Source organism: Tamandua tetradactyla, chromosome 18 (assembly GCF_023851605.1).
Source record: "Tamandua tetradactyla isolate mTamTet1 chromosome 18, mTamTet1.pri, whole genome shotgun sequence".
NCBI classification, from domain to species: domain Eukaryota; kingdom Metazoa; phylum Chordata; class Mammalia; order Pilosa; family Myrmecophagidae; genus Tamandua; species Tamandua tetradactyla.
The window spans coordinates 60,808,471-60,818,279 of NC_135344.1; the positions used below are offsets into that span (position 1 = coordinate 60,808,471).

At 36.6% G+C, this 9,809-nt stretch overlaps 1 pseudogene; it reads left to right on the forward strand.

The window, feature by feature from the left end:
- Positions 1-877: 877 nt before the first annotated feature.
- On the forward strand, positions 878-2,356 carry LOC143662438 (RNA-binding motif protein, X chromosome-like; annotated as a pseudogene).
- Positions 2,357-9,809: the final 7,453 nt, after the last annotated feature.

Genomic DNA, 9,809 nt, shown 5'->3' on the forward strand with positions numbered 1-9,809 from the left:
GATATAATTGAAGCCATGTGTAATTGAAATCCAAAAGATCAGAAAGCAGGGACACAAACATATATTTGCACACTAGTTCATATTGTGAACATACATTCGTTCATAGTAGCAATATTCACAATTGCTAAAAGATGAAAGCAACCCAAGTGTCCATTTAAATGGATAAACAAAATGTGGTATTTAAACATAATATAATATTATTCAGCTGTAAAAAAGAGTGAAGTTCTGAGAAATGTGATGACATGGAAGAACTTTGAAGACATCGTGTTGAGTGAAATAAGCCAGACACAAAAGGATAAATACCGTATGATCTCACTCATATGAAATAATTAGAATAACTGAATCATATAATCAGAATATGAGATAATTAGAATAAGCAGACTCAGAATCAGAATATAAAACATAGGTTGCCAGAGGACATGGTAGGGGGAAGAGAATAGGGAGAGAAGACTTAAAATGTACAGAGTTTCTATTCTGGACAATGGAAGAGTTTTGGTAAGGGTTGGTGGTGATGGCAGCACAACATTGTGAATGCAATGAAGAACATTGGATTATATATTTGAATGTGATTAAAATGGGGAAAATTTGGGTTGTATATATGTCACGGGAATAAAAACAAAAGAAACAACAACTATGGAACTGCACAATAGAAACAGTGAACCATAAATTAAACCATAGACCACACTGATATTACAACTACAAAAATGTTCTTGTATTATTGTGCAGTAGTGCTAATGGCTTCCCTCTCCTGTCCTCCAACTGAAAGTGCCTATCGGTGAGCTCATGGGAGCTTGAAACCATCCTCACCTCTCTGCTACTCCCAGGGGAAAATTGGTTGAAACAGGTCCTCCAAGAAAGCTCTTCATTGATGGGCTCAATGAATGAGAAAGCCCTTGCAAATGAGAAAGCCCTTGAAGCAGTACTTGAAAAATAAGGATGAATAATGGAAGTACTCTTTTTTTAAAAAATATTTTAATTGACAAAACAACATACAAACACAAACATTCTTAACATATGAACATTCCCTACTTGGTGTACAATTGATGGCTCACAATATCATCACATAGTTGTGTATTCATCACCATGATCACTTCTTAGAACATTTGCATCACCCCAGAAAAAGAAATAAAAAGAAAAAAGAAAAAACTCATACATACTATACCCCTTACCCCTCCCTCTCATTGACCACTAGTATTTCCATCTACCCAATATATTTTAACCTTTGTCCCCCCTATTTTTTTTCCTATGTCCCTTACCAGTGGAAGAACTCTTGATGAAAGACCATGAAACCCAGAAATCGAGAGGTTTTGCTTTTGTCACCTTTGCAAGCCCAGCAGATGCTAAGGATGCAGCCAGAGACTTGAATGGAAAATTCTTAGATGGAAAAGCCATCAAGGTGGAAAAAGCCACTAACCCATCATTTGAAAGTGGTAGACATGGAACACCTTCACCTCCAAGAAACAGAGGCCCTGCCAGAGGTCTTAGAGGTGGAAGAGGAGGAAGTGGAGGAACAAGGGGACCACCCTCATGTGGAGGGCACATGGATGATGGTGGCTATTCCATGAACTTTAACATAAGTTCTTCCAGGGGACCACTTCCAAAAAGTGAGGGTCCTCCTCCTAAAAGATCTGCCCCCTCAGGACTAGTTCACTGCAGCAGTAGAATGATACAGGAGCAGAGGAAGAACTCTTGTATCACATGGAAGAGTAGCTATGGAGGTCCACCATGAAGAGAATCCCTGCCCTCTTGTAGAGATGTGAATTTGTCCCTAAGAGATAATGGATATTCTACTAAAGACAGCTATTCAAGCAGGGATTACCCAAGTTCTAATGATACACAAGCTCATGCAGCACCACCAAGAGATTATACATACCATGACTATTATCATTCCAGTTCACGTGGTGACTATCCATCAAGAAGCTGTATTGATAGAGATGGCTATGGTCATGATCAAGACTATTCAGATCATCCAAGTGGAGATTCATACCAGAGTTAAGGTAACTACCATAGTGCTCTACCTAGACGAGGGCCCCCACCATATAACGGTGGAAGCAGTCCCTGTGATGATTACCACAACTCCTATGATGGATATGGTGGAAATCAAGATAGTTACTCAAGCAACCAAACTGATCTTTACTCAAGTGATCATGATTGTGTTGGCAGACAAGAATGATGCTCCCCTCTTCTATGGAAAGGGGGTACCCTCGTCCATGTGATTCCTACAGCAGTCTAAGCAGGAGAACAACAAGAGTGGTGGCCATGGAGGAAGCTGATACTAAAAACAAACACAGCTTTGGACCAAAATCCCTGTTCAGAGAAATGAAGAAAAAGTGGAAACTGTTGTAATTACCCAAAGACTACTAAGGAAAAATTGTGTTACCTTTTTAAAATTTCCTATTAAGTTCCTGTCCATAATTTTTATGTTCTTATAAGGAAAAATTAAAACATGCTTAATTTTATTTGATTTATGACACTGCTTTCAGCAAGCAAATGTTAAATGTGTAAGACTTGATTTGTGTATTAGTGTTGTAATTTTCCAAGTAAGTGTCCCTAAAGGACACTTTTTATCTAATTTTTTCCAGTAAATGCAGCAAGCACTCCTAAGAGCTTCCACAAACATCTAGTCATCTTAAATGGAGACATGAATCTTTCTGCTTATAAAAACAAGCTTAGATATTAGAGGGTGGTCAAGGTAATTGGATTTCAGGATGTCTTCAAACTGAAATCTTAGTATTCTCAGTATGAAAAACCTGAGGTCAGAAGCTTATGTAAGGAAAGTGCTATTCAACCAGTAAACCCAAAAAAGCAAATGGATAATGCTGGCAATATTTTGCCTTTCTGACATTTTCTTAGGAATCAGCAAAAGCCTCCTCTTTCTCCTTCCCCAAATAAGATCATTTGATTGTGTATTAGAGGACTACAGAATACTAAATAAAAAAGTTTGGCCAACCTCCCCCCGCCCCCGACAGAAAAGTTATTTCATCAATTGTAACAATTGCCAGGTAGTAATAATAGGGTGGTAGGTATATGGGAATCCTGTATTTTATGGTATGATTGTTCTGCAAACCCATAACTTCTCAAATTAAAAAAACTACTATACTAGGTACTGTGGAGAATTATAGATAGTTGAGAACATAGTCCCTGTCTTGGAATAGCCTCTAATTTACTGGTTTCCTTTTAGCAAGCTCATTGTAGACTTGTCCTTAACCTGGTAACTGACTGGGCTAAGGTCTGGGATGAATCTGCTTAGCAGGATGGAAAGTCCCTATTGGCTTCTGTTGCACACTTCCAGGGGCTTGCTAATGCAAGCCTTGTGGACTCTAAGGCATTGTCTTGGGCATCGGTGGCATTTCAGAGTCTTAGGAAGGGAATTAGGTACTTCCCCGGCAAGAGGACATGTAATGAATGTGGGAATTTATAGGCTTTTATATTTAACACAGGTAACAGCATAGGAAATGTAAATGAACTAGATCCTAAATTAACCAGGAATGTCAACTGAGTAGATTTTTAAATATATTTGATCATTTAAACTTAAGGAAAATGTCAGTAGAAAACGCTGTTATCAAGGGTATGAAAATCACATTCAGAACCCATTCTGAGGGTAACCACAAACTCAACCTACTATTGTTCAATGTCTATCCCCATTCCCCTTTCCCTACAATGACGCTGATGTCTAACACAGTTTCAAGAATAGAATGAAGCGATGAATGCTCTGAATAAAGAATCAATGGCATTGAATTGCATTTATTCTGCTGTGCATACTAAAAGAACTAAAGTATGTTCCTAAGTTTTAAGACCTTTAACATCAAGGATTGATACAGAAAATGTTTACTTGTGAATCTTGAGCAAAATCAGAAAAGACTTGTAAAAACCTGCTGAGCCATGTCTCCCTATATCTTCTAAAGTTCTACCTCTGGTCCCAAGTTTTGGCCATAATACTCCCTACATCTGGTTGTACAGGGTCTCTGGCCGAGAAGGAAAAATCACCTGCAACAACAGCATTCTTAAATTCTAAAAATACTTTATCTGACAAACAGAGCTCAGATTCAGCTGTTGGGTGAAGGTGTGAGTAGTGGCACCTTGGTTGCGCAGGGGTGGAAAGTCTGAGGGGGTGTTATATGGCCCCACTATTTTGTGTGTTTGTTTGTGTGTGTGTGTGTGTTCCAACAAGCCTTCCCTCCAAATAAAAATAAAAATAATTTATATTCCCCAAACCTAAGGCTTTCTGTGAGAATAAAAGGAATCTGATTTACAAAAAAAAAAAAAGTCCATTTTTGTTCTGACCCTATACTAGATCCTTGACCTTTGTCTAGCTCCTTTGCTTAGTGCACTACTTTGGAAGCTCCTGACTTTGCTCTTAGAATTCTCCCAGGACATGCCTTTTGATATGCTTCTTCTGGCCCCATGTATACTTTCATTCCTCACTTGTTCCCTTTTTCTGGCCTGAAGCCTTGTAAGATAATCCAACAAGCTTTTTCCCATAAAGGCAGAAAAATCAGACATCCTGATTCTGAAATATCTTTGTCCAGGACGTAGCTAAACAGGTGTCAGGACCTAGGGTAAGGCAAATTCAACTGATGTCGAATGTTACACCTCCTTTGACTTGTTTTATTGATTTATTTAAACCTCTAGTAAACAGAATTGGATTAATCATAGTTTTTGGTTCATAAAATACTATCATCATTGTTTCATTCATGACCCTTTTATTTCATTGTTTATTTATGCTTTTAATAACATAATGGGCTATGAATCTTCTGCCCACTTAAGACCTAATACATTATCAATAACTTATATCTACCTGTATTTCTTTGCTATTTATTTTTTGCCTCTCCCTGTGTTAGTCTGGGTTCTCTAGAGAAAAAGAACCAACAAGAGAGATCTGTAAATATGAGATTTATAAAGTTGTCTCGTGAAACTGTGGGAATGGAAGAGTTCAAAATTGGTAGGGCAGGCTGTGAAGCTGGTGACTCCAGTGAAGGGTCTGGATGAACTCCACAAGAAAGGCTCACTGGCTGAAGAAGCAGTGAAAGAATCTCTCTTGCCCCTTAAAAGCCTTCAACTGATTGGATTATCTCATTCTGGGAGACATGACTTAGTTGATCGAAGATATAATCAGCCACTGATAATTTAATACACCAGCCTTCTGGTTTATCAATCAGCCACAAAATATCCTTGCAGCAACTGTCAGGCCAGTGCTTGCCTGACTTGAGAACTGGGCATAATCACTTTGCCAAGTTGACACCAGAACCTAATCCTCACACTACCTTTTACTGATAGTCCTTTTGCAGCTATATAGTGAAGCACATACTTTTGCTTAAATATAATCCAGTTTACAAAAATTTAAAATCCTCTTTTTTTCCCTTTGGAAGATGCCAAACTTCCAAGTGCAGCTATCCACAAAGACAGTTTCATGAATGAGGGGAGAACTAAGTACCTGGTGTGAAAATTCCACCAGGAATAGGGGTGATAATTGGAAATGTTATTATTTTGACCTTATTTTGTAGGGGTATATCAATATGACTTTGCAAGGATGCTGTTTGACATCAAGCCAGCATCCATAAATGATAAAGATAGGAAAAGCTGGCGTATGTGTTTAATTTTATAAATTAGCGAGTAATTTAAGGTTGAGAGATGCTTTTAACATTAAAAAATTAGAACTATTTTCTCCTGCAATACAATTCAGAGTAAGGATGATTAATATGAATCTACCTTTATAGTCCATATCAGTGCTTGATTGCATGCCAGTTGGTGAGCTTTTAGTTTGTAAACAATTAACTCACATCCGACTTTTTTTTTCTCTGAGTAGTTTCCAACTGTATTAGACAAGTTGGAAAAGGAGCCCTGTTAGTGCTTTAGCTGTTTGTTGCTCTAGACCTGTAGAAGAATTGACTCATTTTTCTCCTCCCTGCAGCTGGCTGTAATCTTTTGCTTTTGCCTGAGCATGTCTGGAAGAAATATTCTACTTTGCTCTACAAAGTACTTCCCCCTATTGTTACTCCTCCAGGTATGGCAAATTTCTAGTTTTGAAGATTTCACCCAGGCTATGCTTTTCTTGAAGATAAAACTATATGAGAGTTTCTTCAAAATTGCAGCTGAATTCTATCCTTGGCAAAGTAGCTGATTGTAAATTTGGGAACAAAAAGACCCGCGATCATTCTTAACTAAAACCAGTACTACCCCTTTATATTTTCAAAAAGTACAATTATTAATGATTGAAATTTGCTCCTGATTTACATGTATAAAAATTACTCAAAGTGAAGTTAACAAGCTTTCTACTTCAGTGGGAAGACTATTCAGTTCAGAGCAGTGTATTAGCGCCACCTAGTGTATATATAGCCAAATTCTGAAACATAGACTACAAAAGTGTACTTTACGTATTCCCTCAAGGAAGCTGTAGGGAGGGACACTTGGGGCAAATTCCATTGTGATGTCATAATTTCACCTTCCATACGTATTTTTAATTTTAAAAGATTTTTATTTATTTGTTTTTCATTAGTGAAGTTATAGGCTTTCAAAAAGAAAATACAGTCACATATACACCCCACACAGTTCTCCCTATTATTAATAGTTTGCATAGGTGTGGCATCTTTGTTGCAATTGATGAAACATTATTATTATAATTATACCATTATTTTTAGCCATAGTTTACATCAATGTTCAATGTTTGTGTTGATAGTCCTATGGTTTGTTTTTTAAAAAATTACTATCAATTACCAAAACTTTTCTATCATATCAAACAGAAACTGTGTACCAATTTAAGCATTAACTCCCCATTCCTTACTCCCACCCTGGACTCTGGTAACCTGTAATCTAGTTTATGACTATGAATTTGCTTATTCTAAGTATTTCATATCTGTGAGATCATACAATATTTGTCCTTTTGTGTCTGGCTTATTTCACTCGACATGATGTTTTCAAGGTTCGGCCCTGTTATTGCATGTATCATAACCTCCTTCCTTTTTAAGGCTGAATAATATTCCATTGAATGTATGATTCTTTTAACGTATTGCTGGATTCAATTTGCTAGTATTTTGTGAGAATTTTGGCATCTATGTTCATTAGGGAAATTGGCTGTAGATTTCCTTTCTTATAGCATCTTTACGCACTTTAGGTATTAAAGTGATGTTAGCTTCATAAAATCAGTTAGGTAGTAGTTCTCTTTCCTCAACTTTTTTGGAAAAATTTGAGCAGGATTGGTGTTAGTTATTTTTGGAATGTTTGATAAAATTTCTCTGTGAAGCCATCTGGCCTTGGGTTTTACCTTATAGAAAAAGTTTTGGGAACTGATTGAATCTTTGCTTGTGATTGTTTTGTTGAGATCTTCTATTTTTTCCTGAGTCAGAGTGAGCTTGTTTGTGTGTTTCCAGGATTTTGTCCATTTCATCTAAGTTGTCTGGTTTGTTGGTATATAGTTGTTCATGGTGTCTTCTTATGATTTCTTTTATTTTTTTCAGGGCCTATGGTAATGCACCCCTTCTCATTTCTGATTTTCTTTATTTGCATCCTCTCTTTTTCTCTTTGTCAGCCTTGCTAGTGACCCATCAATTTTATTGATTTTCTCAAAGAATCAACTTTTGGTTTTATTGATTCTTTCTGTTGTTCTTTTGTTCTCCCATTCATTTAACTCTGCTTTAATCTTGTTATTTCTCTTCTAATTGCTTTGGGGTTAGTTTGCTGTTCTTTCTCAAGTCCCTCCAGGTGAGCAGGTTAAGTCCTGGATTTTTGGTCTTTCTCTTGTTTTTCAATATAGGCATTTAGGGCAATAAATTTCTTTCTCAGTACAGTCTTTGCCACATCCCATAAGTTCTGATATGTTGTATTCTTGTTTTCCATGCATCTCCAGATAGCTAATGATTTCTTCAGCAATTTCTTCTTTGACCTACTGGTTAAAGAGTTTAAAAATGTGTTGTTTACTCTCCATGTATTTGTGAAAATTTTCATTATTTGGTAGTTATTGATATCCAGCTTCTTTCCAGAGAAGGCGCTTTGAATAATTTCCATGTTTTTAAATTTATAAAGATCTGTTTTGTGCCCCAGCATATGATCTATCCTGGAGAATGTTCCATGAGCACTAGGGAAGAATGTATATCCTGGTGTTTGGGGATGTAATGACCTATCTATGTCTGTTAGATCTAATTCATTTATCAAGTTGTTTAACTTCCCTATTTCCTTGTTGATCCTCTGTCTGGTTGTTGTATTCATAGAAGAGAGTGGTGTATTGAAGTCTCCTACTACTATTGTTGAAACATCTCTATTGTTGAAACATCTACTATTGTTGAAACACGCTCCCTTCAGTTTTGCCAATGTCTGTCTCATGTTTTTTGGAGCTCCTTGATTGGGAGCATAAACATTTATGATTGTTCTTTCTTCTTGGTGACTTGTCCCTTTAATTAATATATTGTGTCCTTCTTTGTCTCTTATGATGTCTTTACATTTACAGTCTATTTTGTCTGATATTAGTATAGCTATTCCTGCTTTCTTTTGCTTACAACTTTCATGGACCATCTTTTTCCATCCTTCCACTTTCGATCTATTTGCATCCTTACGTCTAAGATGAGTCCCTTGTAAGTAGCATATATCTGCATTATATTTCTTAATCCATCCTGCCAATCTGTATCTTTTAATTGGTAAATTTAGTCCATTAGCATTTAAACTTATATCTGAAAAGGCATTTCTTGAATCTCACTATCTTGTCCCTTAGATCTTGTTTGTTAGATCTATATATTCTTTTCCCTCTATCTCTTTTAATCCTTTAAGTTGCCCTTATTAGTACTCTTTAATTCTGTGCCCTTCTCCAGACCTTCCTCTCCTGTCTTTTTTCTTTCAACTGGCAGAATTCCCTTTAGCATTTCTTGTGGGGCCAGTCTCATTGACAGTTTCTTTCAGGATTTGTTTGCCTGTGAAAATTTTAATCTCTCCCCCAGTTTTGAAGGAAAATTTGGCTGGGTACAGAATTCTTGGCTGGAAGGCTTTCTTTTTCCAAATCTTAAATATGTCATACCACTGCCTTCTCACCTCCATAGTGCCAGTTGAATAGTCTGAACTCAGTCTTATGTGGTTTCCTTTCTATGTATTAGTTTCTCTTTTGCCACTTTCAGGATTCTCTGCTTCTCTTCAACATTTAACACACTGATTAGTATGTATCTTGGGGAAGGCCTATTTGGATTTATTCTATTCGGAGTTTGTTGGGCTTCTTTGATTTGCATATTTATGTCTTTTATAAGGGTTGGAAAGTTTTCCCTCATTTTATCTTCAACTAATCTTCCTAGCCCTTTACTCTTCTCTTCTCCTTCTGGGAGACCAGTGATTCTTACCTTTGGGTGCTTTGTTTTGTCCATCATTTCCTTGAAATCCAATTCAGATTTTTCCATCTTTTTTGCCATTTGCTGTTTTGAGTGTTCAAAATCAGTTGTCCTGTCCTCTAGTTCACCTATTCTTTCTTCAAACCTGCTGTTGTATATCTCTAGGATATTTTTGATTTGGTTTACAGTACCTTTAATCTCTTGTGATATGTGCTATTTTCTATTTATTCTTCCAAATTCCTCTTTATGCTCTTCTAATGTCTTCTTGATCTCCTTTATGTCTTTAGCCATCCCATTTATTTTATTTAGTAGAGTTATATGAAATCTTTGATTAGTTCCTCCACAGTCTGTGTCTCCTTCAGTGTTTCAATTTGGTCATTAGGCTGGGCTATATCTGTCTGCTTCTTGATATGCTTAATGATCTTCTGTTGTCTTTGCAGCATGTAAATATCTTAATTGGTTTACTTTGTAAGTTGATTTCCTTCAGTAGTCTAAAGATTTGTATTT